Below are 6,102 nucleotides of genomic sequence, written 5' to 3'. Positions count from 1 at the left end.
CCAGTGCAAAGTCTGCAGGAAGGAAGCACAGGCCGCTGCACTACAAGCCCCAGCATGCCTCAGGTCAGGGAATTCTGGGAATTGTAGGCTCAGGTGGAAAGTTTCTATGAGGGGTAGAAGCTGAGAATGGAAAGGCGTCTGCTGTGAGGTTTACACTTCCGCGTCACTATAGGTTTCCGGGTCCCCCCCAAAAAAAAATAAAAATTAAAACCACAGGTAAACTAAACTGATTACATAGACTTTAAAAAAGGAGCAAATGCAAAATGGTAGTAAATTAAGGGGGGAAAAGCAGAAATGCGCTAATAAATCGGGCCAAAGCTTATAGAGAGGAGCAGAGAGTTCACTTTGTTTATAGAATATTGGAAAACAATGCAACAATAATAAATAAACAGAAAAAGGAAGAGAAAGCAGGAGAGATTCCCAGCAAGGAAGAGCGGCCGGTCCTGGTGGGCAGGGGGCGGCCACCTCCATAGAGCAGCTCATATTCACCATTAATACCACCAAGTCTATTGAGGATGGAGATATATATATATATATATATACATATTAGAGGAGTGAGCCCTAAGTACCTGGTGCCTCCCAGTGATAGGCTGGGGACACCTTTGCAAAGTGCACACACTTCCACTTAAAGGGACAGGAAGCACGCTCGCGCCCCCCAAGTTGGAGATCATGAAACCCCTCGCAGCAGGGCCTAGGTGGACACAGACTGAAAAAGTGCCCCTGTGCAAGAATAATATATGGGCCTTTTGCAGCCTAAAAGCTCAACAAAAAGCAGAATTCCACTGACTGTGAAGGTAGATGTGGCCCCCAGCCTCTTGGCTGCACCAATGATATGTCCGCCCCTGTGTGGGGGTCCGTGGGGGAGCAGGGGACAGCACCACACGTGAGCGGCAACAAAGGGACGCAGAGGGTCAGGCGACACGAGGACATCCAGAAGGGAGCGCAGAGGACGACGCACCACGTGTGCGGCCACGCAGGTAAGCAGAGGACGCGCAGCACCGTGTAGTGACAATGGAGCCAGGATGCCCAGAGCACCGCTGTACCTTTGTTTCCTATCTTTTAGCCAATTCCTTACCCAGTTGCATATTGTGTCCCCTAGTCCTTGCTTCTGGAGCTTTAGTATAAGGCTATTATGTGGTACAGTATCAAATGCCTTTGCAAAGTCCAAATAAATCACATCAGCTGCATTACCAATATCCAGATCTGCACTTACCCCCTCATAGAACCCTGTCACAAACCACCGGGGGGGTCACTCAGAAATCCCCCGCGCTGGCTACCAGTACGTCACAATCGGGGGGTAACAAGTGGGGGTCACCCCTCCTTTATACCTCCCGACCGACAGACAGAGCACGTGACGCGCTCTCTAGCGCCCCTCTTATAGTCAGGCCAATTATGGAATTGCCCGACCATAAGCAAGGAGGCCGCTATACTACTTATGCCGATTATTGAAGGGTCCCCGGTGAGAGTAAGGTATATATTCCCCCGACCTCCGCGGGCGGAATATATAAAACCTCCCCGGATCTCACTGGCCTCCCCACAATAATCCTTGGCACAACTCGCTGCCACCAACCGCTTCACGGTAACTATTAGCCGAACACACAGACGTGGGATTCAAGATCGAGATAACAGAACAGCCCAAGATTAATTATATAATTTAATCAGCCTAAAGCACACTAGAAACTACAATATATACAATAGGGAATCTACAGAATATACATATGTCAGAGTACAGTTACAGATAAAGCATGGTTTACAAACAGGTATGCAATTCAATCAGTTACCTTGTGCGTCTGGCCACAGGGGGGCGCTGTAGACCAGGTTTCTAGGAACTCCCACAGATGTTTCCTGCACGTGACCCCCAGCGAAAGAACCCTGGAAAATGGCCGAAGTAGGGTTATCAACCTGGGCAAATCCAGGTCCCCTCCTACCTTAGTGACCTCAGAGGGAGCACTGCTCCACCCCTGGCTGGAGTTATGGACAAAATCCACAACATGGAATATGGCCATAACTTGGCCTGGGAGCGTCGTAGGCGGACGCCGACGCTCTCATTGTGACAGTTATGAATTTAGCTACAGAATGAGAGGACTCATGACTTGTCTACTAGTTCCACATTGGCTGATATCACGCCTGGGGTATTTCCCAAGCTCCCGCTCCCATAAAAAGGGTGTGCCAGCATCGTCCGCATGCGGAGACACCATTTTTATGGTTGCCATATTTATCGGAAATATGGCTTGCGAGATATGAACCATTTTTTACTGGAGTCGTTCTGTCTGGATACTTCCAAGCTTGCTAATTAGATAGCAGCTCCTACCACAGGGTCACGGCAGGGAGTCATCCTGTGTCCATTGTTCCCACATCACCTAATTTCCATATCATAGGAGATGGCCATGGGATGTGACACCTTCACAGATGCTGGACATTGAGGACAAGAAGGGAGGGGGGCACTGCCAGGGAGTGATGAGCGATTATGACTGGAAGTCATAATTCATCTTCATATCCCGGGATTTGCCTCACAAACCCCAACAAGTTGGTCAGACACGACTTATCTTTCATGACTCCATGATCACCCCCATCTGTCTGCCCCAAATTATAGAGCCCCCGACCACCAATATCTGTAATGTACACCGCTGTTGTGGTGCAAGTTGTTCTGCCTTCAATTCTCCCAAATGGGGAAAGTTAATAGAAGTGCAGTACCAGAGGCGGCCACCGGAGAGCACAATGCTGGATCTCATTTCAGCCATTGATGTTAATTACCATAAGACGTCACCGCTGACATCTCGTGACCTCCGAGGAGTATAATAATAATAATTTTATTCATTTATATAGTGCTATTAATTCCACAGCGCTTTACATACATTGGCAACACTGTCCCCATTGGGGCTCACAATCTAGAGTCCCTATCTGTATGTCTTTGGAGTGTGGGAGGAAACCGGAGAACCCGGAGGAAACCCGAGCAAACACGGGGAGAACATACAAACTGCTTAAGCCAGCTTTACACCTTACAATTAGGTGTGCGATCGCATTTGTGATGTGACACGCCCAGGTCGCATATGCGATCTAATGAGATTGCACGTAGGTCGTTCATTTGCTGTCACACGTGCGTTAGCAGTCTATGTTAAATTGATCAATTTTGTGTGCGATCCTTTAGATCATGTGTTCTGTGACGTATGCATTGGGCACCTTTTTTTTTTTTATTTTTTTTATTTATTGACTTGCCAAGCGTGTGTAATGTGTAGGGATGCGTTTTTACTATGTCATCTGCCATTCAGCTCTGCTACATGGCCGCTAACAGCAGACACAGACAGCCATGTAGCAGAGCTGAATGGCAGATGACAGCAGACACAGACAGCCATGTAGCAGAGCTGAACGGCAGATGACAGCAGACACAGACAGCCATGTAGCAGAGCTGAACGGCAGATGACAGCAGACACAGACAGCCATGTAGCAGAGCTGAACGGCAGATGACAGCAGCCACAGACAGAGCTATGTAGCAGAGCTGAATGGCCGCTAACAGCAGACACAGACAGCCATGTAGCAGAGCTGAACGGCAGATGACAGCAGACACAGACAGCCATGTAGCAGAGCTGAACGGCAGATGACAGCAGACACAGACAGCCATGTAGCAGAGCTGAATGGCAGATGACAGCAGACACAGACAGCCATGTAGCAGAGCTGAACGGCAGATGACAGCAGACACAGACAGCCATGTAGCAGAGCTGAATGGCAGATGACAGCAGACACAGACAGCCATGTAGCAGAGCTGAATGGCAGATGACAGCAGACACAGACAGAGCCGCACTGTCAGAATGAACTCGGGTGAACTTCACCCGACTTCATTGTCATGCTGTGGCTCTGTCTGTGTCGCCCTGATTAGCGGTCACCAGTGAAGGACTCACCGGTGACCGCTAATCCCCTGAGTAAGTGAATTGAGCAGCCCTCTCTCATACTCACCGTTCCCCCGATCCCCGGTGCGGAGCTGCACGGCGTTCACACTGCTCCGGCGGCTTTTACTGTTTTGAAAAAGCCGGCCGCCCATTAAACAATCTGGTATTCCCTGCTTTCCCCGCCCACCGGCGCCTATGATTGGTTACAGTGAGACACGCCCCCACTCTGAGTGACAGGTGTCACACTGCACCCAATCACAGCAGCCGGTGGGCGTGTCTATACTGTGTAGTGAAATAAATAATTAAATAATTAAAAAAAACGGCGTGCGGATCCCCCCCAATTTTAAAACCAGCCAGATAAAGCCATACGGCTGAAGGCTGGTATTCTCAGGATGGGGAGCCCCACGTTATGGGGAGCCCCCCAGCCTAACAATATCAGCCAACAGCCACCCAGAATTGCCGCATACATTAGATGCGACAGTTCTGGGACTGTACCCGGCTCTTCCCGATTTGCCCTGGTGCGTTGGCAAATCGGGGTAATAAGGAGTTATTGGCAGCCCATAGCTGCCACTAAATCCTAGATTAATCATGTCAGGCGTCTCCCCGAGATACCTTCCATGATTAATCTGTAAGTGACAGTAAATAAACACACACACCCGAAAAATCCTTTATTAGAAATAAAAAACACACACATATACCCTGGTTCACCACTTTAATCAGCCCCAAAAAGCCCTCCATGTCCGGCGTAATCCAGGATGGTCCAGCGTCGCTTCCAGCTCTGCTGCATGGAGGTGACCGGAGCTGCAGAATACACCGCCGCTCCTGTCACCTCCACACAGCAACTGAAGACAGCCGTGCGATCAGCTGAGCTGTCACTGAGGTTACCCGCGGCCACCGCTGGATCCAGTGACAGCGGGTAACCTCAGTGACAGCTCAGCCGATCGCGCGGCTGTCTTCATTAGCTGCGTGCAGGTGACAGGAGCGGCGGTGTATTCTGCAGCTCCGGTCACCTCCATGCAGCAGCACTAGATGCGACGCTGGACCATCCTGGATTCCGCCGGACATGGAGGGCTTTTTGGGCCTGATTAAAGTGGTGAACCAGGGTATATGTTTGTGTTTTTTATTTATAATAAATGATTTTTCGTGTGTGTGTGTTTATTTACTATCACTTACAGACTAATCATGGAAGGTATCTCGGGGAGACGCCTGACATGATTAATATAGGATTTAGTGGCAGCTATGGGCTGCCATTAACTCCTTATTACCCCGATTTGCCAACGCACCAGGGCAAATCGGGAAGAGCCGGGTACAGCCCCAGAACTGTCGCATCTAATGTATGCGGCAATTCTGGGCGGCTGTTGGCTGATATTGTTAGGGTGGGGGGCTCCCCATAACGTGGAGCTCCCCATCCTGAGAATACCAGCCTTCAGCCGTATGGCTTTATCTGGCTGGTTTTAAAATTGGGGGGGACCGCACGCCGTTTTTTTAAATTATTTAATTATTTATTTCACTACACAGTATAGACACGCCCACCGGCTGCTGTGATTGGGTGCAGTGTGACACCTGTCACTCAGCGTGGGGGCGTGTCTCACTGTAACCAATCATAGGCGCCGGTGGGCGGGGAAAGCAGGGAATACGAGATTGTTTAATGGGTGGCCGGCTTTTTCAAAACAGTAAAAGCCGCCGGAGCAGTGTGAACGCCGTGCAGCGCCGGGGATCGGGGATCGGTGAGTATATGAGAGAGGGGGATAGACTGACATGGACAGAGAGTGAGGGACAGAGATAGTGACCGACTGACAGAGATTAGTGCATGACAGACATTGTGAGGCTTTTCAGCTGCGCTCTGAAGCAGACCTTTTTTAAGCTGCGGTGCAGAGCGCACACCTGCGCACATAGCATCAGACAACAAAATCGTATGAGGGATGTCACACGTTACAATTGACTAGGTTCATACAACAAAACGTCCAATGTATGAGGAATAAACGACGTGTATGCGATCACCGTATTTGCGTTCAATCCTGATCGCACGTAGGTGTCACACGCAAACATGTCACGAACGATGCCGGATGTGCGTCACTAACAACTTGACCCCGACGACGGATTGAAAGATTTATTGAAGCGTGTAAACCAGGCATTACAGATGGTATCCTTGGTGGGATTTGAACCCAGGACCCCAGCGCTGCAAGACTGCAGTGCTAACCACTGAGCCACCACAAGA

This window comes from Anomaloglossus baeobatrachus, chromosome 12 (assembly GCF_048569485.1).
Source record: "Anomaloglossus baeobatrachus isolate aAnoBae1 chromosome 12, aAnoBae1.hap1, whole genome shotgun sequence".
Lineage (NCBI taxonomy): Eukaryota > Metazoa > Chordata > Amphibia > Anura > Aromobatidae > Anomaloglossus > Anomaloglossus baeobatrachus.
The sequence above is the reverse complement of the archived record's forward strand: the minus strand, read 5'-3'. Positions refer to the sequence as shown.